The sequence below is a fragment of the Ursus americanus genome, chromosome 7 (genome assembly GCF_024610735.1).
Source record: "Ursus americanus isolate L20-20 chromosome 7, mUrsAme1.1.p, whole genome shotgun sequence".
In the NCBI taxonomy this organism is placed as follows: Eukaryota; Metazoa; Chordata; class Mammalia; order Carnivora; family Ursidae; genus Ursus; species Ursus americanus.
In genome coordinates this window covers 63940588-63965677 of record NC_142133.1, presented here as the reverse complement: position 1 = coordinate 63965677, position 25090 = coordinate 63940588, and the positions used below count along the sequence as shown (strand labels likewise).

Sequence of the window (25090 nt, the reverse complement as noted above, 5' to 3'; positions counted from 1 at the left end):
TGCTGATATTTTTAGCGAGGGAATCACCTAAAATGCAGTGGGAATCAATGCTTATCTGCCCGTTTTTTATTTTGGTGATTAAACCTGGAAACTGAGGAAGAGCGGCTGGAGGGCTGGGGGAGAGATTGTCTCCTTTTCTGATGTCTTCAAAAATGTCCTTGTCTCTAAGTGAAACCTGCATTTGGTTTTAATCACAACAGAGATTATTTTCCACATCAGAGAAGGTGGAGAAAAGGTCCAAAACCCTGTGCCCTATTTTGCCTCCAGCTAGCCACGTTTGTCCTCCACACTGCAAGAGCTCATATCCTCTCTCATCTTCTTTGCTCCTCCCTTCTTTGTTCATTCCTCAGTTCTTGTCTTTCTTGCCCACAGAATGGCAGAACTTACGCAACCCCGTACTTTTTGTAGAAGCTGCTTTGTTCTAATAACTCAGCAGGTATTTATCAAGCGCCTGCCGTGTGCCAGCACCGTTCTAGGTGCTAGGAATACAATAAGGAGCAAAGCAGACAGAAATCCCTCTGTCACTGAGCTACACTTGAAGGCCATCAGGGAAGGGCCTCAGAGGAATTGGTATCTGAGCTGCGATCTGAGTCCTGGAAGGAGCGAGCCCAAGGAAAACACCTGGAAGGGTGTTCCAGCCAGAAGGAACAGCCCCGTGCAAAGGCTGTGAGAGGAGCATTAGCTCTGTGCATTCCAAGGAAAAGGAAGGAACTTAGTGAGCCATTCCTAGGGTCTAGTCACCCACACACGAAGGCAACTTGTAGCTACTAGGTCGCTGGGCTAGAACCACGCCAAGAAGTGCCCCTGCCAAAGGTAAGAGGTTCAGATTATAAAAAGCCTTCTAATTCCATAGGGAGAGAGGGTATGTGATTCCAGAAAATCAACATGGCAGCCATGGCACAGAGCAGAAAGAGACTGGAGCTTGAGGAGACGGGAAAAGAGACCCACACAACAGTCCAGACTCTCTGGTGGCAGAGAGCAAGAGGAGGATGGGGTCTCTCTAAGATGGGGGAATGGGACACAGAGCCTTCAAGAGAAAATCATCAGTTTAGATGAGGAAGTATGGGGGTTCAGAAATGGGAAATAGGAGAGAGAATTTTGCATTTTGCAGGAGAGAGAATCCTCATCAGAGGTCTGAGGAGGGAGAACAAAGAACTGGACAGGAAGAGGAATGGGAACATCAGGTTTACAGAGGGGTAGGGGAGTCGGGTGGACTGGCACTCACGAACACAGACACACACGCACACACACACACACACAAGCACAACCGCGGCAGCTGCCTTTTCAGTGTGCCAGGTTGAGGGAAATGAGCTAACTGTGTCTTTTTTTATGCAGGAAACAGGATGACCAACCCTGTTTTTATAGACTGCATTCTAACACCTTCTTAACATGTGTCCCTTTCAGTAAACATAAAATTCACATACCCTCTTTTAAAGTTCTTTGGAATTTCAAAATCAATATAGTCATGAAAACCAAAAGCAAGGCGATTTCAGAATGTTTCTTCAACTTACTTCCACTCCCTCTTCCCATTTGTTCTATACCCTCTGACTTGCGGGACTTCCCTTCAGAAGTTGCCACACAGCCTGGCACGGTGGACGGGTCTGCATACCAGCCCCCAGCTGCATTCAGGAACCCAAAAGGGAAAGGAAAAAGTTAACAGCTTAGTGGACAGCCAACACTTGTCTTTACAATTATGTAGATGGATTTAGTCAAGTGAAGGAGAAGGGTGCTAGGGTGAAGAGAAAGCTTGGCTTGCTGGAGACAGCAAAGCTAGACCCAGTGATTAAACGTTTCAGATTTAAAAAAAAAAAAGTTCTCACTAAAGATCAGGACTTTCTGACAGTGGAAGAAATAAACAGCCCGCACTGCAAGTGAGCTGTGTGGCAAAGCAGGAGCCCGCCCTGGGTCCCAGGTCCCTTCCAGTACGTTTGTCTTAAGAGCTGATCTATTTCTAAATATCATAAGCAAGGCACTGAGTGAGGGCATTCGCAAAGACTTTTGTTCTCTCTCATCAGGAATAGTCACTTAAAAAGAACTATCAACGTCATTAGCCATTAGAGAAATATAAATGAGATACCACTTTCCACCAACTAGGCTGGCTAAAATAAAAAAGACAGATAATAACAAGTGTTAGCAAGGATATAGAGAAATTGGAACCTTCATGCATTTCTGGTGGGAATGTAAAATGGCACAGCCTCTTTGGAAAACAGTGTTGGTAATTCCTCGAAAGTTAAACATAGAGTTACCATATGACCTACCAATTCTACTCCTAGGTATACACCCAAAAGAAACGAAAACATATGTCCACATAAAACTTACACGAGAATGTTCATAGCAGGGGCACCTGGGTGGCTCAGTCGTTAAGTGTCTGCCTTTGGCCCAGGACATGATCCCAGGGTCTTGGGATCGAGCCCCACATTGGGCTGTCTGCTCGGAGCCTGCTTCTTCCTCTCCCGCTCCCCCTGCTTGTGTTCCTCTCTTGCTGGCTGTGTCTCTCTCTGTCAAATAAATAAATAAAAATCTTTAAAAAAAAAAAAAAGAATGTTCATAGCAGCATTTTGCACAATAGCCAAAAAGTGGAAACAATTCAGATGTCCATCAACTGAAGAATGGATAAATAAAATGTGGTCTAACCACACACAGTGGATTATTACTCAGCAGCAAAAAGGAATGGAGTCCTGACACCTGCTATAACATGCGTGAACCTTGAAAATATTATAAGTGAAAGCAGCCAGTCACAAAAGACTACATATTGTAGGATGCCAGTTATATGAAATGTCCATAACAGTCAAATCTATAAAGATGAAAGATTAGGGATTGTCTGAGGTCAAGGAAGGGAGGGGAAAGAGCAGGGAGGTGCTCAAGGGGAAATAGAGTGTCTACTAATGACTATGACTATCATTCTTTTGGGATGGTGAAAATGTTCTAAAGTTGATTGTGATGACAGTTGCACAACTCTGTGAACATACAAAAGAATTGATGTGTATACTTGAAATGTATAAAGTGTATAGTATGTGAATTATATCTCAACAGGACTGTTAACTGAAAAGAAAAAAGAAAGAAAGGAAAGGAAAGGAAAGGAGAAGGAAGGAAGGAAGGAAGGAAGGAAGGAAGGAAGGGAGGAAGGGAAGGGAAGGAAGGAAAGGACGAAGGGAAGGGAAGGAAGGGAAGGAAGGAAAGGACGAAGGGAAGGGAAGGGAAGGGAAGGGAAGGGAAGGGAAGGGAAGGGAAGGGAAGGGAAGGGAAGGGGAGGGAAGGGGAGGGGAGGGAAGGGAAGGGAAGGGAAGGAATCTGGTACCAAAGTCAGAATGCAAATTGACTGGTAGATCCCAGAGAAGTTTAGATTTGTGCTGGCAATGTGGGGAGGGGGGGAGTTGAGGGGAGAGAGAAAGAATGAAAGGGAAAGGAAGGGAAGAAAAGATTCAAAAAAGAAAAGGAAAAGAAAGGAACAAGAAAAAAAAGAACTACGCTCACAGCAAAATGCAAAGTATAATTTTAGCGTAACTGTTATGTGTAATCTGCTTTTTTTTTCCAATAGAGGGAGGGTGTGTGTGCATGCACATGTGTGTGTGAATTAGGGTGGGGGGAGGAGCAGAGGAAGAGGGAGAGAGAGAATCCTAAGTAGGCTTCATGCTGGGCATGGAGCCTGCAGTGGGGCTCCATCTCACTACCCTGAGATCATGACCTGAGCCAAAATCAAGAGTTGAATGTTTAACTGACTGAGCCACGCAGGGACCCCTGCAATTTCCTTGTGACAGCAGGATCTCTACCATGGAAGTATATCTACTTCTGAATCTGACATTGGAGGATGTTTTCAGGATAATTTCTCCCAAACTTCCAGACAGTACCACCCTGATGCCAGACCACAGAGACCCCTGCTCTGCACTGCATGTTTACCACACACACTCTAGATTGACTGAGGGACATCTCTACATACCTCTGGCCCTTGGGATCCATGACGCCACGCTGGCCCAGTGCGCCCCAGGACCCTAGAGAACACCATCCAGGACTCAACAGAAACACTGCTGCATCTCCCTCTTGCCCTATGTCTTCAAAGCAAAAGAAGGTTCATGGGCTGTGTTGCTGGTGATATTAGAAATAAAAACTGCTTTGGAAAGATTTGAGTGGCAGAAGAGAAGGTAAGAGAAGAAAATTAATCGAGCTGTCAAATCCTTTCTCTCAAAGAGAGTGAATGTAATACACTCTTGCATAACAAAGTACCACTACCTAGGGGTGCTGAGCAACCCTGTTCTTGCTTCTTTTTGTGTTCTAGCTCACATTCTTGCAGGTATGGGACAATAGATGGCATTCGCAACATGTGTACACAGTGACAGGATATTTTGCAATAGCAAACAATTTATATTACTCTTCAGATATAAACATATAAATGTAGTCATATCATGCATGAAACATAAGGCTGATTCTTTATATTGACAACCAGATGGCTATTCAACACTAGGATGGTGAGAATTTAATTTGTATATAGATGTATTTCATAAGATTCCACCAAATATTCACAGAGTTAAATTTAAAAGTGCAGCCATATTTAAATAATTTTTACTTAAAACGTTGGTGTATTCATGTATTCTTTTTTTATTTTGTCTTTTAATTGCAATAGATAGTAAGAATATCTTTAAATAATAACTTGAAAATATACGAAGTAGTTATAACTTCAAAGTGGGCATTTGCTTTGACAATTTGATGAAAGTATACTCAATTTTTATTTTTTTTTATTTTTTTTTTAAGATTTTTATTTATTTATGTGACAGAGAGACAGCCAGCGAGAGAGGGAACACAGCAGGCGAGTGAGAGAGGAAGAAGCAGGCTCCCAACAGAGGAGCCCGATGTGGGACTCGATCCCGGAACGCCGGGATCACGCCCTGAGCCGAAGGCAGACGCTTTAACGACTGCGCTACCCAGGCGCCCCTTCTCAATTTTTAAACACTGTGAAAACAATTACACTTTATTTTTAATCTGTTATTACTACCAGTTGAACACAAATGACACGAAAATCTCTACGTAACAACACATTTAGTGGTTTTGCTGAAATGAAGAAAATAAAAGAGATGTATAAATAGATGATTTGTGAATTATTTACGTCTTTTGTTACTCATACAAAACGTTGCTAGCTCATTCAAACATGTGCAAAATAACTAAATGTACTCATCTTTGGTCTATTGCCAACTTCCATCATATAAAGACCATAGCTTTGTAAATGTTTTGGGATTTCATCATTGATTTGTGAAGACAGAAAGATATGACACATTTTAGCTAACATCTTTTAGCATTCTTAACAAATTTTCAATTTGTAGACATAGGGCATGTGGGCCTCCGTCTGTGCCCTTACCTGGCCTTCTTCCTGAGCGGTCCAGGTTATCCAGGCAAATATAACAGGTGAGTTGGGGAATTTGAGGGATGGCCCAAATCTATGCCTTTCTCTCCAAAAATAAAAATAAAAATTTCAGGAATTCCTCTGGGTGGTCATAATTCTCTGAGCACACTTAAAATTTACCTAAAAAGGAAAATGAACCATGCCCCTACACCCTTGGAGAAGGGAAAGTTTTAGGAGTCTTTTCCGTTGGAGTGAAGGAGTGGAGAGAAGGGAGGAAGAGGGAGAAGAGATGCAGGAACGAGCCCAAAGCAGAAAAGGACCCCAGGCACTCACACTTCCCTGTGCTTGTGGCGGGGCCCATTAAGAGCCTCCCATCCCACTCCACAGTGAGCCTGAGGGGAAGTGGGTAGAAGCCAAGCTGCCGAGCTGAGAGACAGTCTCCCGCTCAGGACCTGACAGCCAAGGAGATATTGCTCATTGGTGCTGATCTGGTGGCCCCTCACCCTCGTGGGAGCACTACCATCCCAAGGACAGGCAGGCCAGAAATATCAGGACGGGAGTGGAGTCAGAAGCTCTCTCAAGAACATCTGCACCCTTGGGCCTGGGCCTTGCCAGCTCCTAAGACTTTCGTGCTAGGAAGAAAACCATATCCTCTTCAGGCAAATGAAACACGAAACGTACCCTCTCCTCCTTGTCGAAGCCGCCCTGAACCAAGGAACTGGATATGGCAGGAGGATCCGGGCTGCACCATAGGCCCCAGCAGTCCCCTTGTCCGGGTACCAAGGACAGGGCACAACTTGTCCCACCATTCACGCACCTCTGGCCTGGCCACTGGCAGCCACCCTAGAGCAGGGAAGGTGAGCTGACTTCTGGTGGTGGCACCCTGCAGCAGTGATTCCAAAATGCCATTCCATGCACCCCTAGGTTCCACTGAGGTGTGTCTGACCCCCCCCCCACAAACCACATATCAGCCACAGCAGCTCCCCCCCGTCACCTGATGTATAGTGTAGGCTGTGCTCTTGGTTTTGTTTTTGTTTGAAAGAAGGGATTGTACAACTTAAAAAAAAATTTTTTTTTTCAAACTCCAGATCTGGACCAGCCACATCATGGTCTCTGGAGACAATGGGAGAGGAGGGACTTTGAGGGGGTGCAGTGGTGCTTTCGGGGGACATCAACAGCTCCTGGCTCTTGGCCCCCATGGCAACAGACGTGCCCCTCCTCTCAACCTTACCAGGCACTGCTCTTTACAGTTACTTGGAATTTTTTTGGACCTTGGCTGGGGAGTCCCTCTGTAAATCCAAATTACCAGGCTTTATTAAACCTTTCACATGCCAAAGCAGGCAAACAGTATATATTTTCTAAACATCCACATTTGAAAATTCTACGTAGAATCCCTGTAATGTACAGCCGACAAAGCAACCATGACATTCCCTCGTTTTCCTGACTAAATTTAGAAACAAACATTTTCAGAATATGAAATTAAATAACAAAGGTCATAGGACAATGAATAATATGCTGTGTGTGGTTAATTACACTTGGTTCTAAAAAAAGTCATCCTAGCCTCTATATGAAAATTGCATGTGTAGTTATTTCAGTTTGAAATGTCACAGGGTTACTTGGTTTCAAAGAGAAAATGGAAAAGCGCAAAGATATTTATGTAATACTAAAAAAAAGTATTTCTTAAGAGAATGTAATGTTTAATTCTTTCTGGCTTCCCTTTGTCCTGTGGCCGACATATGGCAATGCACAATTCTTTGTGCTATTGAAATTAAGGGCTCATAGTATTTTCAGTCTTTTCAGAGAAAAGAACCAATACTTTAGATACAGAAAAGACATGATTGTTTCCCAACAGTTACTAAATCTGACAAACGATTATAATCATAAGGTGGATAGAATTACTTTTAATCTGGGGCGTCTGGGTGGCTCAGTCATTAAGCATCTGCCTTCAGCCCAGGGCATGATCCCAGGGTCCTGGGATCGAGCCCCACATCGGGCTCCCTGCTCTGCTGGGAGCCTGCTTCTTCATCTCCCACTCCCCCTCCTTGTGTTCCCTCTCTCACTGGTTGTCTCTCTGTCAAATAAATAAATAAAATCTTTAAAAAAAATTACATTTAATCTTTTTCCATGAGGAGGTAACCTGTACTTTGAACTTCAGACACTGTTGTGTCGATGTTCCCTTAATACTTCAGGTTTCAAGAGTGAAACATTTCTGAGATCCTTGAATGGAAATCACTAGTCTGCCCAACTTTAATTTCTGCCGTAATTAAAGCAGGGCACTTCATTGTGAATGAACACATCCTGATACTCAAATAAGACAAAATCACCAAGCCCTGTTGTTAGTAGCAATGATAGAAGTGATAGCTCTGGGAAATCTAGCAAATGCTCGTGTGACTTGGGGTGTTCACCTAAAAAAAGACACACCGAGGTCAAGCTCACTTTTGTTTTTTGGGATGATTTTGCCCTGCCATGCCCTAGGAAATCAGAGAAGGATTTTTCCCTCTACATTTTTATTTCCTGTTGCCCTAGGATTTACACCTTTGTGTCTTCTGATTGGTTTGACAAACATTATTGGACACTTACGAAGTGCTAGATACTGTGCTAGGGGTTAGGAATTCAAAGATAAAAAATATAGTCGCTGCGGTCCAGGAGCCCAATCTAGAGGATTCAGACAATGGGGCTACTCAAGGGTAACACTTTGAGTTGAGGAGGGACTCAGTTTTTCCATCTGGATAACATCTCTGGGGTCCCTTCAAACTCAAAACGTACATGATTCTACTTGGTGCCTCTAGGTTTCATATTATTTCAAATAAGGTGTTTAATAGCTATACTCGTTCAGCCACCATACTCCTATAATGCTGATGTCAGGATCAGCCCTTGTGTACTCCAGGCTCCTCTTCATGTTTTCCTGATGTTATTACCCTACCGAAAGCCCGGCAGCTACCCCTTACACTTGGTGGGAGGGGTGTTAATACGGGTGTGTTTTGCAGGTGCAGTACACCTTCAATTCACCCTCATTTGGGGAAGAATGGTTTCGTCATTTTACTCAAGTTACTTCCTTGCCACAGACTGAAATTCTAAAAGAATTTACTTGTCTTTATTCCTTTCGGAATAAATACAAGTCTGACACACTCCCCTCTTCTATTTTAGAAGAGCGAGGCCTTAAAATGGTTCTATCTTGTGATTTATTGGGCGGCTTCTTGCCAGTGAATGAGGCTGATCCCAGCCACAGTCTCTTGGTTTTGCATCATCCAAGCTTGTGGGGTTTGCTGATTCAGGAACCATTCTGTTCTTTATAGCTCTTCTGTTGGCTGCTTCTAAATAAGGGGCACCATTCTCCAGCTTGAGTTATAAAACTCATGTTTGTTTTGGTTTGGTTTGGCTTTTTAAATTTTATTTGAAGAGGTTTCAAGATCCAAAGCAACATAAGATGAATTGTAGATCAGCGAATGTCAACTGGGGGTAAGGAGGGATAAGAGCTTTTTCAAACCACAAGGCTTGAAAAACTGCTTGCACCCATCCTTGTCCATTGCAGTTTTTGAGTAGAGTGACGATAGAAGATTAGAACCTGGAACCCAGGCTCCATTTACATTGCCGCCACCAACTCCCCAACTGCTCTGTGATCCTGGTTTCCCCTCCGGTCAATTACACTTATATGTTCATCTGCATATTTTGAATTTGATAAATCATCTACCTACCTCTTCTTACTCAGATTTCATGCTCTAACTGCAGAATGTATTTATAGATTCCAGAGGGGAGGTGGGTAGGGACATGGGCAAAATGGGTGAAGGGGAGTAGGAGGTACAGGCCTCCAGTTATGGAATGAATAAGTCACAGGGATAAAAAGTACAGCATAGAGAATTTTTTAAGTGATTTAAATTCCAAAGAATAAAACACATAATGAAAAAGCTATCATGGAAAAAATATATATTTAGACTGTCTCTAAACTTACCCCAAACAGCAAAGCTGGTTAATTAAGTCTTGGTCCCTTCTCAAGGAAACAGATAGTCATTTGTAGATGGAGGATCCTGTTTAAAAATGATGTCCATTCATTCATTGGGGTGCAATTTAGGTGCATTACCCAATTTTGGGGAAGATCCCTTTGCCCAGATAAATGGGAGAGTACTGACAGAACCCAACAGAACCAGTCAGTTACAGAAACATAGAAGGGTGAGTGTGTAGCTTGAAGACCTTTATGAGATGTCTCAGAGACCCCTTGGATTTGCTACTTTCCACCAGTTAATTACCTGAGCTCATCTCATTCCTGGCCGAGGGGTATTTTCTCCTTAGCGTTTTCTAGAAAGCCTCATCTTGCCCTACCCCACCCCCAACTTGAGTTCTGATAACCCTAGTTCTCCCAAGTGTTCTAGGAGGCAATAGCTCTTGTCCAGCCCCTCCAATCTGTGTTACCTTTTCTGGGCTCACCTGTCTCCTCAAGGAGCAAAGCCTAATGTGTTCATTATCTGGTCCTTTACAGAAAAAGTTTGTTACCCCATAGACTAGAGTACTTGTGGCTCCTCCACTGAGAACGTGCAGTTCTTAGGGATGCGTCCCCCTGGAATACACTCCTGGCCTGTCATCGTTCCCTCACTCAGTATCTCCTCAAGAAGTCATGTGAGATATAAAATTGGTGACCTTGAGAAAAAGAACTGAGCTTAAGTCAGCCCTCATCTTCTCAGAGCCAGCCCATCACGGGCAATATAAATTCTGGTCCATTCTCTGTCATGTTGTATGGAGCCAACACAAGTCCCTCTCTCTCAAGCTCTATCTCAGGGGTAGCATCTCACTAACCCAAGCTCACAGAGAATGCTGGATAGCCAAAATTAAAGTATATTCCATTTTGGGGGTGCCTGGCTAGCTCAGTCAGTAGAGCATGGGACCCTTGATCTCAAGGTCATGAGTTCCAGCCCCACATTGGGCCTAAAGCTTACTTAAAAAATGATATAAATAAATAAATAAATAAATAAATAAATAAATAAATAAATAAATAAATAAATAAATAAATAAGGTGTATTCCATTTTAATGATAAATGCAACCAGTTAGCAGATTGACCCTCATAGCAGCATATCGAGGGGGCATTTGCTCCCTGTAGACAGGAGTTAAGCATGAAATTTGAGTAAGGAGACATAGGTAGATGAGTTATCATTTGCCACAGAGACCTGAGAGCTCAAGTCCTTGGGCCAAGGCCCCTTCTCCCCAAACAGTATTTGGGAAGGTGCTCTCAACTTCTGGCTTCGTAGGCTTAGGTCTTCCATGCTGTAGGCTGACAGCACCTCTGCTCCATTCATCCATGGTTTCTCCAAACAATTGATTAGCTTTACACTTTTTAAATTAACAGTCACATTCTGGTGCTTGCCAACCTAAAATTACCCCCAGGTCACCTTGGCTGAAGTTATGGGTGTTCCCAAAGTCTTCAGTTACACATGGGTTACCTGTCAGTTTACTCCTCCAGTCAACTTATAATCTGTTTGAGTGTGTGAGTGTGTGTGTGTGTGTGTGTGTGTGTGTTACTAATTTAACTCTTAGAAGGCACCCTAATTTCCTATTTCTATGGGAAGACACTTTACTATTACCCCACTGATTGCCAACAAGGTATCTTTGAGTTCTTTAGAAAGAAAGCCTTTTAGTACAACACTTTTTATTATACTTTGACACTTAACTACCCGAATTCAAGCACCTGATCTCATATTGCAATAACTACTGAGACAAATCTAATGTTGACAAATATCTAGCAAAGACTCTCAGTGTAACTCATGTTTTTTTAACTTCTGTTAAAAGGCCTTCTGCAATAAAGTCAACACATCTTTAAGATCTCTGATTTGTTTCCAAAGGAGGTAGATAAAAATATTTTACTCTTAAGCAAAGAAATAGCCATTGGATGCCTGTGACAATTGGAATCAGCCTCAGATCAGAAATGGCTTTCCCAGGGCGCCTGGGTGGCTCAGTCGTTAAGCATCTGCCTTCGGCTCAGGGTGTGATCCTGGGGTTCTGGGATCGAGCCCCACGTCAGGCTCCTCCGCTAGGAGCCTGCTTCTTCCTCTCCCACTCCCCCCGCTTGTGTTCCCTCTCTCGCTGGCTGTCTCTCTCTGTCAAAATAAATAAATAAAATCTTTAAAAAAAAAAAAAGAAAGAAAGAAAGAAAAAGAAATGGCTTTCCCCATTCTCTTCCTTTGTTTCCTCCCCAAACAGCTCTCCTGTGTTAGGCATAGTTTTGGGCACTGTAGATACAAGAATGAAAAAATGATCTAATAGGGGATTCTTTTTTAAAAAAAGATCTTATTTATTTGTTTATTTGAGAGAGAGACAGAGAGCAGGGGAAGAAGCAGAGGGAGAGGGACAAGCAGACTCTGCACTGAGTCCGGAGCCTGACTCAGGGCTTGATCCCATGACCCTAAGATCGTGACCTGAGCCAAAATCAAGAGTCTGATGCTTAACCGACTGAGCCACCCAGGTGCCCCTAATAGAAGATTCTTGACCCAATGGGGCTTACATTCTAGTTGAGGGAGACAGACTATTTAAAAAACAAAAAATGAATAAACAAGAAAAATATTAGCAACTGCTAAGTGCTGTACAGAGAATAAGACTGAATAGTGCAACAGTGACTGCTTTAGATGGGACGTCGGTGAAGGCCTCTCCGAAGGGCAACATTTAAGCTGAGACCTGAAAGTCAGAGGAGCCAATCATAACAAGACGGGGGGACATTACAGGTAGAAGAGGCCTGGGACAAAGGGGTGGAGCGGGTTTGGTGAGTGCAGGAAGAGAAGGGCAGTGCAGCTGGAGTGTGGCCAGCAAGGAGGAGGGTGGCAATATGTCTTATCCAGAGCATAGGATGTGGAATGTAGGGAGAGGCAAAGATCTTGTTATTCCCATGTTTTTGCTCTATTTTAAAAATACATCATAAGGAAAAGTGGGTATGTAATATAGGTTGGTTCCGTCTCCACAGCATTGTCTCGGGCCAAGCTCATTTGTGTGTCTTTTCCAAATTTACCAGGTGATAAGTGTCCCAACTCAGACAAATGACATTTGAGAAGAGCAAAAGGGCAAGGATGTGGAATATTTATCATCACACCCTTCAATATCTCAGTGGTCAGGTGTTTAAAAGCCAAGGATAGAAGGATACGTGAATTATTTTTGATGAATTGCAAGATGCAAGCCACGTGAATGACTTTTTGTGAATCGTTTTATTAAACTTGATAAACTTACCCTTTTGGAGAGGTGTGGGTATCAACAGTCTCAGTCTCAAAATGTATCTTCCAGCTCAGTCATGCATGTGTGCTAAGGAAAGGATAAATCAGGCCTCAAAATGTATGTTGGCTCTGAGGTTTGCAGGTTCATAAACTCATTGTTCTCAATTCATTCAGGAGAGAACTGATTCACATTAACCAGAGTTATAATAGATTGATTAATAAAGCATAACTCCATTTATTTATTACCTGTGAGAGCTATAACTGCCTGCTGAAATTCATGTCTGTTGGTTGGCACATACTCTTCCTGGTAGGAAAATCTATTAAGAAATCAAATTAAAGTCAGAAGGTTAAATGTTAAATATGGAAGCTGATCAAATCAAGTTAGATGTGTCGAAGGGCTATTTTCATTAACCAATGGCAGCCTGATACAGCCTTTTTTTCACTATGAGGACATACAGTCCCAGCTGGGCGAATGATCTATTCAGCGGAACAAGGAAGGCCAGTGCTGGAGAAACACTGGCAAATTTGACTCCCAGACTCTCACTTCTCTAAGTCTGGACCACTGTTTCCCAAAGGGTGGTCAAAAGGCCACCTACAGTAAATTTGCTTTGGGTGTTCACTAGAAATGCATTTTTCTAGGCCCCATCCCACACTTCTGAATCAAAATCTCTGGTCTTGGGCTGGGAACATTAATGTTAACTAGTTTTCTGGGGAACTGTAAGCACACTGATGTTTTGAAAATACTGCTAGCTGCTAAGCTATATAATTCAAGCAAGTTAGTAACTTACCTTCTCCAAGCCTCAGTTTATTTGTCTGTAAAATAGAGATGATAATAGGTCTTATCTTGTACGATTATTGTCAGGATCAAGTGAGTCAAGACAAGCAAAGCTCTTAGAACAATGTCTGGCACCTGGTAAGCCCTCAATACATGCTTGCTATGATTATTCCCAAACATTATTGTTTCCTTCTTCACTGTCCTTATTCAGCCACTACATTCCTGTTTGATCACAGATTTAAATTTTTTTTTATCAAGCAAAGCCAAGTTTACCGGCTACTGTATTAAGGAAGAGTGTGCTCTTGACGGAGTCTTAGTAGCCTCTCTCAGATTGTTTTTCATAGATGAGATTTCAGGGTGTCTGCCTCTTAAGGATGAAAAAGGTAGTATCCTAAGCCATTTCAAATCATGCAGCAGGATGGATTTATTTTGGGAAAGGCTTCCAATGGCACCTACAGTGTTTGACTTAAAGCTTTTATGTGATTGATTGTGAAAGAAAGAAAGAAAGAAAGAAAGAAAGAAAGAAAGAAAGAAAGAAAGAAAGAAAAGAAAGAGGAAGAAAGAAAGAAAGAAAGAAAGAAAGAAAGAAAGAAAGAAAGAAAGAAAGAAAGAAAGAAAGAAAGAAAGAAAGAAAGAAAGATTGCATCTTACTTCTTACTTTGGGGCTAAAATTTCTCTGCCTACTGACAATAGCAACATACCAACTTGTTTAAAGTCATCTCCCTAAATGTTGTCACTTGTTATGAATTACCCTCATATTTACACTTTCCTTTAACAAATGAACAAAATATAGAAACAGAGTCCTCCTGAGTCATATGGGCCGAGTGATAGTGATTCTTACTAAACAAGGTGGAATCTTGGAGCCACCACGCTGGCTCACTTGGAAGCACAGCACCACACACCATTTTTGCCACTTGTCAGAGTTTATAAATGGAACTTAGAACAGCACCATTCCTATCAACTCTCTCTTCATCTGAATACTTTAGAGCAGGTTATAAACATTAATTAAACCTCAAAACAACCCTGTGACACAGATAATTACTAGTCGTTCCTGCATTTGAAATGGGCACATTAAAGGAAGAGGTTAAATGATGTAAATTCTCCAGGGTAAGTTGCTTCAGCAGCAAAACCACTCAGGGAGCTTCTCTCATCATTGCAATCTAAATAGTTCTGCAACTCATTTCCTCAACTCAAGCATAATATTTAGAACTGAGAAATACTTAGAACTTAGAAAAATGAAAGCATATTTGCAAAAATAAAAATTAAAAGTCTAACCTGGCAAAGAGCAAAGGAAGGTATACCCTGGGTTAGCTACTCTGACTTCCTTCATGTCCAATCTGCTTACAGTGCTGGACCTCTCCCCTTCTAATCAGCATGGATTCTTGTTCCTCCCTCTCATTTCCTCTTTGCAGTAACCTGGGAGCCTACGCTCTTGGTCTGCAGTGGAAGAAACAGCCAGTTACTGATGGCAGGTGTGACCTAAACGGCCTGCTGAGAACCACACCTACCAGACCCACAAGGCTCCGCCTGGCCGCACCCCATTTTACTGCCCTGCTGGGTCTGCTAAACATTGCCCGGCTGTCGGGTCACAGGCTGGCAAGGCCCTGAGCTATTTTTAGCTGGGTTCAGGGCTCAAGGCACCAAATCTGGATAGGTAGCTGAGATTCAGTTCTAGCTTTTAAAAATAACTTCTATTTTTCTCGTTACAATTTATCGTGTCTTCACTTTTGATTTTTTGGAAAATATAGCGACAAAAAGGTGAGAGCATTTAGAACACAGAGCAAAAAGAAGAAAGTTTCAACGTCCTGTAATACTCTTTATTGAAGCATAATATATAGAGAGAGGGAATGAGGCGTACTAATCTTATTATACATACCGATACATTTTTATTTAAGTATATTCTTGTTTAACCACCACCTAGATGTCATAAAGGACACTTCAGCACTCCAGAAAATTCTTACTTGCCACTTCCTGGTCAGTATCCCTGTACCCCACAGGTAAATTCTATATTGACTTGTATTACTTTTAATTAGTTTTATCTGTTTTTGAATTTCATAGAAATGGAATCATACAGTAAACACTTTTCATGTCTTCCTCTTTTCACTCATTATGATGTCTGTGAGGTTGATCCATATTGTTACATGTAGCAGTGGACTGGCTTTTGTTTGTTTTTGCTGTCTAAAATTCCACAAAGTTAATACTCTACAATTTATCGATCAGTTCCCTTGTTGAAGGATATTTAGCTTGTTTCCAATTTTTGATTATTAAAAATAAGACTGCTGTGAGCATTTTGTCCATGTTTTTTAATGATCCTGTGCACTCACTTCTGTTGGGTATACACCTAGGGGTGGAATTGCTAAGTCATAGGGTAGTCAGATCTGGCTTTTGTAGATGGGCCAGTTTTCCAAACTGGCTGTACCATTTTACAGTCCCAATCAGCAACGTGTGAGAGTTCCAGTATATACCCTTCCCAACAACTGACATTCTTAGTCTTTTTAATTTTAGCCATTCTGAAGAGTATGAGTTGATAGCTTATTGTGGTTTTCACTTGCATTTCTCTGGTGACTAATATGTTGAACAATTTTTCAGACGTTATGGGACATCCTCTTCCATGAAATGCCTGTTCAAGTCTTTTGCCCATCTTTAAATTGGCTTGTTTGTCTTTTTCTTAGTGGTCTATAGAATTCAAGTTCTTTGTTGGATACATATATATTTGTATATTATATACACACATACATATATATAATATCTATAAATATATATCTTCTCTCAGTCTGTGACTTACGCTTTCACAAAACTTTTTAATTTTAATGAAGTCCAACTTAATCGATCTTTCCTTTATTTTTTTGTATCCTGTTTAAGAAGTCTTTGACTGCCCTAAGGTCATGAAAATAGTCTCCTATTGCTTTCTCCAGAAGCTTTATTGTCTTACCATTTAGGTCTGTGATCCATCTCCAGTTAACCCTTTGGGCACAGCATGAAGTAGAGGTCAAAGCTCATTATTTTTTCATTAAAATATCTAATTGCTCCATAATCATTTATTGAAAAGACAATTTTCCTCCACCACATATGTGTGAGTCTGTTCCTGGGCTCTGTACCCTCTTCTACTAGTTTGTCCATTTTTGCACCAGTATCACAATATCTTAATTACTGTAATTTTATGTTACGTCTTTTAATCTGACAGTAAAACCCACCAAATTTGTTCTTTCTCTTCAAGATTTTCTTGTCTATTTTGAATTCTTCGCATTTCCATATACATTTTAGGGACAGCTTGTCAACTTTGACCACCATAATGCCCCCCACCAAGCAAAAAGTAGTTGAGATCTTTATTAGGAGCCCATTGAATCTATAGGTTAATTTGGAGAAGATCGATATCTTAATACAGAATTTTCCAATTCATGAACATGATATATAACTTCATTTACTTAACTTCTTTAATTATTGTTCACTTTCTAAAAATTTAACAATTGATTATGTATATCTAAGACTGTCACTAAATATTCTTTTACAATGTGATTTGTAATGCTCCATAGTACTCCACGCTATGAAAGCACCATAGTTAAACTAACTCTTAATCATTAGGCATTAAGTTATTTCTAATTTTTCACTGTATGAAAAAAACCTGTGATAATCATCATTGTAGACACCTATCAGAACAAATGAATCACTGTTTAGGAAGACCTTTGAGGAGAAGAGTCAAAGGTTTTCTTCTCTCTCTCTCTCTCTCTTTTGCTTTTTTCCTTACCACTTGCAGATATCCATCAACACATGTGGGGTATGCACGCTTGTGCGTGCGTGCACACACACACACACATTACAATACATAGTTGACTGAAGGTGTTAAACAAATGTTTCTTCTCATGCTCTGAGTAGTTTAAACATTACATTTACATTTCTCATGGCTCAAGCAAATCCCATTCTATACAGGAGTATCTGGGATTTTATTTAAAACTAGAAAACATTCTATTGACCCCAGCTACTGAAGAAAATTAGGTTTCATCTACTAAAAAAGTGACAATTTTGTGGCATAAGAAAGTCAGATTCTTGGGCCCTCAGAACCCTCATCCATATAAAGAATAAGAACCATGACAGTAAAGCTCCTCCAAGCCCTAACATTCTACTGTTTTACTTAATGGATGCCATTGATAGAGACAAAATAGATGAAGTTAAACAAACAAAATACATCAGAACATAAAATATATATTTAAAGTATGAATGAAGAAAAATATCTATGCTAAATGTAAACAATAGGATCTGACCATCCAAAAGATATTGATAGTAATTAATGCAAATATATAGATTCAAATATGTATGACCAGTATCTAATTATATTCCATAAGAAATCTAGGGGAATGAATCAAAAGTTTGCACATTTGATTATAGTTGTAATAAGTCACCATCTGGAAAAATGAAGAGGCTTATTAAAAATGCAAATTAAAATGACATTAATGTATCACTACCTATTAAACTAGCAAAAAATAAATGGAAATGGAAATGAATTTAACCAGTGAGGTTAAATTGTGGAGAAACATGTTATTTGATGGCTGCATAGTATTCTGTACAGAAAAATAAAACCATTGTTTCACTAGTTTCCTATTTAAGTTGTCAGTGAAGAAGTCTTACCAAAGAACACTCTGTAAATACATGTAAGAGATATAAAATTGTTCCTTTCATTAAAGGAAAATTCCACTTTGGGAAACATACTACAGGGAAATAATAGAAATGAAAAATAAAAGTTTACAATTATTAATAACTTCATTTTTATTAACAAAAGTTTGGACATAGCCCAAATGTTGCAGTCAAGAAACAGCTAAGTAAAGGGGGAACAAAGTCTTTCAAAAAAGATTTGCTTAGGTCTTTGTTCAACAAACATTTGAATGACTATTAAGAGGAGACAGAGGATTTTTTAAGGAGAGATATATCTAGTCTCATCCTTCATGGAACTCAAATTCAGGGAGATAGATGTAATAATTATAGGCAACGTGTCTTGAGGGCTTACTATGTAGGAGGTACTATTTAAGTGCTTTAGATGTATTAACTCTTACTATTCACAACAACCTGTGAGGTGGGTATTATCATTATCCCTGAAGCACACTGATGAAATACCTTGCTCAAGTATTCCAGTATAGGGAAATATCATCATCTTTTAAATTAATCCCTACTCCTTAGGGGCAGCTGATAAGTAACAGGGCTGGGAATGAAATGGAGATTGGATGGCTGCAGAGCACGAACTCTGAACCCCTGCACAAAATATCACCACCCTTTTATATAGAAATAATGGAGAGATAAGTAGCAGTAGGTGCAAAGTACCACGGGAGCACTGAGAATGAACATGTGCACTTGGCAGGGATGGAGGATGGAGGGCAGGCCAAAGGCGGGGGCAAATCAGGGAGGACAGAATATGGCAAAGTGGGCAGAGGCAAGTGGATTGTGCAAGGTGCTGCTCAGTGTTTAGTTTTTACCCTGAAGATGCTGTGCAGGGCCTGAAGGATGGGAGGGTGTGGATGGGAGGGTGAGACCAGGGAGGTTTCTGCAGCTGCCCAAGTGAAAAGAGAGGCAAATTTGCACAGAGACAGTATCAGTGAGGATGAAGAAGGGAGACCAAATGATGACGGGCTGGGCCCTGCCAATACACAGAAATGTGTTTATGGAATAAGTGGGCTGGGGAGAGGCAAGGGGGCAAAGAGCACAAAATGGCTTATAAAATATTGATCACCTCTGAAAGTGGGTGGGTGTACATACTCAACTCCAAGGGTGCAAACAAGGGGAGAGAATGAACCCAGATTGAGGGCTCGCCATGTCCTGAACTAGGTTCTTTATGAGTGTGACATCATTCAGTGCTCCTAACTAGCTCTGCCAGGCAGGCATCATTATTCCTATTTTACTGGCAGGGACACTGAGGTCCCCAGAACTTAGATGAGCTGCCTGAGGGGTGAGACTTGTGTGTGGTGGAGCTGGGTTGTGAGCCCTGGTCTGTATGATCCCAAGTTCCCACTCTTGCTACTCTATCATAGAGCCTTCCTCATTCTGGAAGAAAAGAGTATAACACATTCTTCCATGAAGTTTGGATCTGGACAACTGAGGGAGAAATTCAAACCTGGAAAACTAGCATGGGAATGATTGGCTAGGAATCATCTTTGATCCACCACTCTCCTTCATCCCCCTGTAAATCCTGCACCACCAACTTCTGCTAATCCCACCTCCAAAGTAACTCTAGATGCTTCCTCCTCTTCACTCCTGGTGCCATCACTGTAGTATAGCCAGGGTCAGCCCAATCCTGCCCAGGCTGGTCTTATGAAAGCAGGCTCATTTACTTGAATGGCACCATATCCTGCTCCTTGTCTGATCAAACATTTTGAGAAGGAACTCTTCAAGACTTCTGAATGAAGTTGCTTCCTAAATGCTCCTCCTGTTTCCACTCTTGTATCCCCACCTTCTGAGTGATTAGGTCATGCCTCTGCTCTCAACTCTCCAGTGGCTCCCAATACATTCGGAATATAATCTTAGGTCCTACACATGGCTCACTCTATCTGGCCCTTCTCTGCTTCTGACTCTTCTCAATCCCTCTGCCAAAATTGCTGTTCTTCATCTATGCTCAGCACATCCCACCGCAGGGCCCTTACATGGTGCTTCTTTCTGCGAGAAATAATCACCCCTCTACAACCCACCCTGAGATGGGCACATGGTTCTCTCTCTCATTCTGTTCAGATCACTGCTTATTTGTCACATCTACAGAGAGATCCTCCCTGGCCGCCTTATCTAAAGTATATTCTCCTTTATCCCCAGTCTCTTTCCCTGCTTTGTTTTTCATTCTGACCCTTGTCACCACATGCACACACAGTCCATCTCCTAGGGAACCAACCATCCTGGTTTGCCCAGGGGATTCCTGGGCCAAGGGACTCTCAGTGCTAAAATCCAAAAAGTTCCAGGAAAACTAGGATGGATCGATCACCCTAGAGCTCTCCTACCAGAATATAAACTTGATGAGGAAAAGACTATTTTGTTCTCTGCTGTACAGCCAGCCTATATAACATAGTGCCTGGTACAGAGAAGGTGCTAAATAGATATTTATTATACATGTGAATACATAAACCATTTCCTTTTTCAAACAGCTTCAGGTTTAAACTCTCTGGCCCAGCATTCCAGTTCCTTCCTGCTGGCCCATCTTAATTACCCCATGCTGTTTCCCACTACTACCTTTCCTACTACTACAACCCCTCTGCTCTGGGCACGCCAGTCTCCCTATACTTCCACAAGCTTCAGTAGAAATCATCCCTTTGCCTGAAGAGCCCTCCCTTGGTTCTTGTAACTGAGTCAGTCTCTTTGATATGTTTTGTTTTAATTTTTTGAGATCAATACAAATGGAGGAGTTACACATGGGTTCCTATCAGAATACCCCCGGGGCATCATTTCAAAATACGTACCCCTCCACTCCCAATGCTGAGAATGAAATAGGACTTCCTTGGTAGGAGGAGGGGGATCAAACAGCAGTGGTGTTTTGAAAAAGCTTCCCAGATGATCCTGACAATAAGCACATAGCCACTTTGTTTGAAAGACACTGAAGTTAACCCCATAATACTTCACACCCGGTTCATGTCCCTTGGTTGCATCACCTCTATAAAGATCTTACCTGACCTCATTGCTCTCCCTCTTTGGAATTCCAGAAGGCTTAGGATCTGGACCACTCTCCTGAGCCCTAGGCCTGCAGGCCTACCATAAGAATATGGACACATTAGGGTCGCTTATGGGGGCACTCTCAGGTGTGCAGGACAGGCACTCCAGCCTTCCCCTGGCTGAGAATGACCCCACCTTTCTTCTCATCCGTGAAGACTACCACCCATTGTGAAATCACCCACCTTCTGCTCACTCCTAGTCTGCCGTGAGCTAACTCACCCTGCCGTCAGAGCAGATGGCAGCCACTGAGCAAGCCCACCCCTCCATTCATGTCTTCCCACTTCCTGTCACAAGTGTCCCGAAGCTGGTCCCTAAATAGCCCCAACCTCTAAGTCCCGCTGCCTGGTTGTTCAAAGCCTCTGAGACATCATCCCCACATCTCTAAAGGAAAATACTTACTTCACAGGATTTTCAGAGAGACTAAATACGATAACGCCAGTAAAAATTCCCAGCACATGGTACACTTAGGAACTGCTGGCCAGAAGCCTTCTTTCTGACAAAGGAGCCATGCCTGTCACCTAAGCATTGGGACCCTGGCTCTCCCAGCCAGTCTGGGTTCTGTCTTAGCAGAAGTAGCACTATTAGAAGTATCCTAATGTTACTGGAATTTAGGATTTAGGTTTACACAATCACATTCTTGGACTGGAATATTAGGGGTCAGAGCAACAATTTGTTTTGTTTTGTTTTGTTTAGCAACTAGAAAGTCATTCTTTGAGCTGGTGGCACTATTTAAAACACATAGGGGCAGGGGTGCCTGGGTGGCTCAGTTGTTAAGCGTCTGCCTTCGGCTCAGGGCATGGTCCCGGCATTCTGGGATCAAGCCCCACGTCAGGCTCTTCCGCTGGGAGCCTGCTTCTTCCTCTCCCACTCCCCCTGCTTGTGTTCCCTCTCTCTCTGGCTGTCTCTCTCTGTCGAATGAATAAATAAAATCTTAAAAAAAAAAAAAACACATTGGGGCAAAACCGAAAACTGCTGTGCTGATTGTTGGCCAGGGTGCCCTGGAAGACCAGAGGATGAACACTTAAATGAGAATGGGCACGAAGGTGCAGGGTTCTAGGCAATTCCTGCACAGGAAAGAGGGGATGAAAAGAGCAGGTCCTTGCACAAGGCCACTGTTTTCAAGTAAAAATCAGAGAGAGAGAGAGAGAGGTAGAGAGAAGGAGGTAGAGAGAAAGAGAGAGAAGGAAAGAGATGGGGAGAGGGAGAAAGGGAGGGAGGGAGGGAGGGAGGGAGAGAGAGGTAGATAGCTATCTGGGCTAAGAATCATAAGTTTCAGATTCGAGTTTTAGTTTCATTATTAAGACAATGCAATTTAACCTTCCCAGAGCTCAACTTCCTCAACCACAAAGTGAGTGAGATCAAAAGTAATATTCTTTTTTAAAAAGTTCCCAGCACATACGTTCACTCCCTTTTCCCCTTACATTCCCTGTCCTTTGGTTTGGAAACAAATCCTTCCTGGCAACCAAACCCCTAGACACCATGAACTGTCCTCAGACCACCCCCCACTATGGGATCACAGGTATCTGAGGCTCCTTCACTCTCCACGCTGTCAATCTCACATTTAGGGCCCAGGTCTGTCTGTGAATTACACAGGAACTCTCTTTGTGCCTATTGCACAGGGTGGTGGAAAACACTGATAGATGTTTTCTGCCATGCCAAATTAGAATCCTCAATGGCTTTTCCCCATAATCTTTGTTATAATTGGTGGTTAGAGTCTGTATTACCATGGATACTTTCCTACAGTTACATTAAGGATTAAATTGATTTTGCAGACTGATCTGGGAATTTAACCACCATTTGTACCACAGTCTCTGTGGGAAAATATATTCTGTGTTCCAAACAATTGACCTTTTGGAGTTGATCCAGTTCCTAAGTTGGGGACGGCCTGTACAATATTATGTTACATTTTCCGTTTCATTTGTGTGTCTTAGAATCAAAGACTTGTTAGAGCTAGAAGAAATGTTGCTGATCATTTGTTAATGAACTAATTTTGTAGGTAATAAAGCCAAGATTCAGAAAGAGAAAGATTTGTCTCAGGTTATTCAGCTACTTTGGTCTCCCACCTCCCAGCCAATGCTTTTCCCACTATCCAAATCATTTTGTGGTCATTTCCCCACATAGTCAGTAAACTACTTCATAGTTGGGAAGATCATGTCTTCAGCAGAGAATCAAATATACTAAATGATTCATAAATACTTAATTGGTTCATTATTCACTTTGCTTTAGAGATCCACTCACTATAAGATTTCCTTAAATAACAAGTACCATCAGGACATTTCAATTAAGAATTTACAGTATTTATAAGAGATCAGATTTGGTTTCAATCAAGATTTGAATAATTCATAAATATTCTATTTAACCAGCATTTCCTGTGTAACAGGACCTGTTAGTGTTGGATCAATAAATATTTTTTACAGCTCACAGACACATCTGGGTTTAGTTTTAAGAGATACATGCCATTAATTTTAACATAGTTTTAGGAGAGAGCTACTCATTTTATACCTACATTAGAAAACTTAATAATGCTTTGTTTTATTTACCAAAACCAACTGAAACAGACTTGTGAAACCATTCAGAAGTAAACTTTCTCCAACTGAAAAGGTGACTCATACATAACTTGGATTTGCTGTATGAGGAGAGCAGCCATCACTAGAAATAAAACATTTAAATTGGGGGCGCCTGGATGGCCCAGTCGATAGGCGTCTGCCTTCGGCCTGGGTCATGATCCCAGGATCCCAGGACCCTGGGATCGAGCACCGCATCGGATCAGGCTCCCTGCTCAGCGGGAAGCCTGCGTCTCCTTCTCCCCCTGCTTGTGTTCCCTCTCTCGCTGGCTGTCTCTCTCTCTCTCTCTCTCTCTGTCAAATAAATAAAATCTAAAACAAAAAACAAACAAAAAAAAACACATTTAAATTGTTTTACTTGAAACAAACTTTCACATGTTTTGTATATTTTTCTTCACCTACAAACACATTTAGTTATTTCCTGGTATATTGAGTGAGCAGGAGGGGAGAACACCTAAAGAGAAACAGTTTCATACGGGCAGATGACATGGTTTTATTGTAACAAAGTAGGAGTGACCTAAATAGACAGCTGGCCCTGTAATCTAATTACAAGAGAAAAATAAGGACCACAGATCAATTCTTCAAAAATTAAATAGTCTTTGCTTGTGGTAGCTGACAATCCAACTCTCATTGTCTTATAGTTAACGGTTCTGTATAGCCAGTTAACTCCTTCAATTACTAGGGATTTATTTTCAATCATTTTATCATGAATGTTATACCAGAAACTTAGCTTAAGAGACAATGCTCCACCGAGAGTTTGTATGTGTGTGTTGAGGGGTCAGAGTTGGGAGGGAGAGCAGTTATTGGCTAAGGGCAGAGGAAGAACCACTTGGTTATATCTGGCTTTATAATTTGGGGGGCTAAAATGACTGAGGACACGCCTTATGACTTGGCTGATAACTTTGGTACTTGGTTATTCTCTCATATGTGTATTGAAATGAAACCAAAACTAAATCTTAAGAAAAAATCTCGGCCCTGACCTGGTGTACCACCTCAGCCTGGCTCCATATTGCAAGGGGTGGCTCCTCTCCTGATGCATGTGTCCTTGTATGGTTTCTCAATATCCTTGGATTGAGCTGACTACAAAAGCCTATAATATTTGATATACAGAATGGTTGCCCTCAAGCCATATCCAGTAAAATTTAGAACTTGCTGCCACTTTAGACTTATTAAGGACCTGATTAAGAAGAATCGTATTTATGGAAGGAAGTCCAATGACTGTCAATTCATTCATTTATAAAGCTGTTGTGGATTCGTCAGGGCAGCAAAGAGCCATACATCACTATCATAGGCTCCACATTTTGCTCCTGAAACCTACTTACTTTCACACCTTATTGGCTATTGGCCAATTTTGAAAGGCATATAAAACATCCTTATGAAAGTCTGTGCTGTGTTTACTAAAAGGAATAATGAGGCTGCTGTTCACTATGTCCTTCTTTGAGGACAATTCGTAGGGACATCTCTCTGGTCTCAGCATAATGATGGTTGGGGTTCTCTGAGCACTGGTCTGCCTTTGTCTAATGGGCCCTGATGGGTCCCAGGCATTTTCTGTTAGTAAGT

General features: G+C 41.6%; 2 long non-coding RNA genes across 2 annotated transcripts; both read right to left on the bottom strand.

Annotated features, from left to right (window-relative positions):
- Window positions 1–1511: 1511 nt before the first annotated feature.
- LOC148109714 (uncharacterized) lies at window positions 1512–4133 on the bottom strand. Its single transcript, XR_015725092.1, has 3 exons — window positions 3938–4133; window positions 2320–2498; window positions 1512–1619 (listed from the first exon to the last, which is right to left on the bottom strand). It is a non-coding gene; the product is annotated as an uncharacterized LOC148109714 (long non-coding RNA).
- Window positions 4134–12533: 8400 nt separating this feature from the next.
- LOC148109713 (uncharacterized) lies at window positions 12534–14743 on the bottom strand. The gene is made up of 3 exons (XR_015725091.1): window positions 14568–14743; window positions 12764–12834; window positions 12534–12605 (listed from the first exon to the last, which is right to left on the bottom strand). It is a non-coding gene; the product is annotated as an uncharacterized LOC148109713 (long non-coding RNA).
- Between the last annotated feature and the right edge of the window lie 10347 nt (window positions 14744–25090).